Source organism: Penaeus japonicus, unplaced genomic scaffold (assembly GCF_977035675.1).
Source record: "Penaeus japonicus unplaced genomic scaffold, GWHDUDI00000001_assembly GWHDUDI00000034, whole genome shotgun sequence".
Taxonomy (NCBI): domain Eukaryota; kingdom Metazoa; phylum Arthropoda; class Malacostraca; order Decapoda; family Penaeidae; genus Penaeus; species Penaeus japonicus.
This window is the reverse complement of record NW_028234436.1, coordinates 8,957,508-8,958,128: the sequence shown is the minus strand read 5'-3', so window position 1 is coordinate 8,958,128 and position 621 is coordinate 8,957,508.

The window sequence follows — 621 nt, the reverse complement described above, 5'->3', positions numbered from 1 at the left end:
CACACACATATATATATATATATATATATATATATATATATATATATATATATATATATATATAAACATACACAATCATATAGATATCCACACACTCACATACAAACACACACATACGCACACAAACACGCACACACATACATAAAATAGATCCATGCATACACGCACACAAAATTCCACATATAAAATATGTGGAATTTCACATAAACAGTAAATACACGTACATAGAACTTCGCACACACACACGTAAATTCACACACATACGCAACTCCACCAAGACTAAAAACAAAGGAATAAACACAATAGCCCACGAGTTGACACACACAAGCCTCGAAATCTTCAGGGCTGCCTCGTCTAAATCTCTCAACACACAAAAGGAAAACATTGGCATTTCAATCTATCGTTGAAGGTACTTTTTTCCTATTTCTGTTTTTATCATTTTGTTTTGTGTTTTTTGTTCTCCTTTATTTATTTTTATTTTATTTTTTTGTTTAAGTTCTCCCTCCTCCTCCTCCCTTATCTAACTTCTTCCTCCTCCTCTCTTCCCTTCCTCTATCCTCCCTATTTTTATTCCACGTAGCCTCTCCTCTCTTCCCCCTCCTCCTCTTTCTTCCTCCTTCC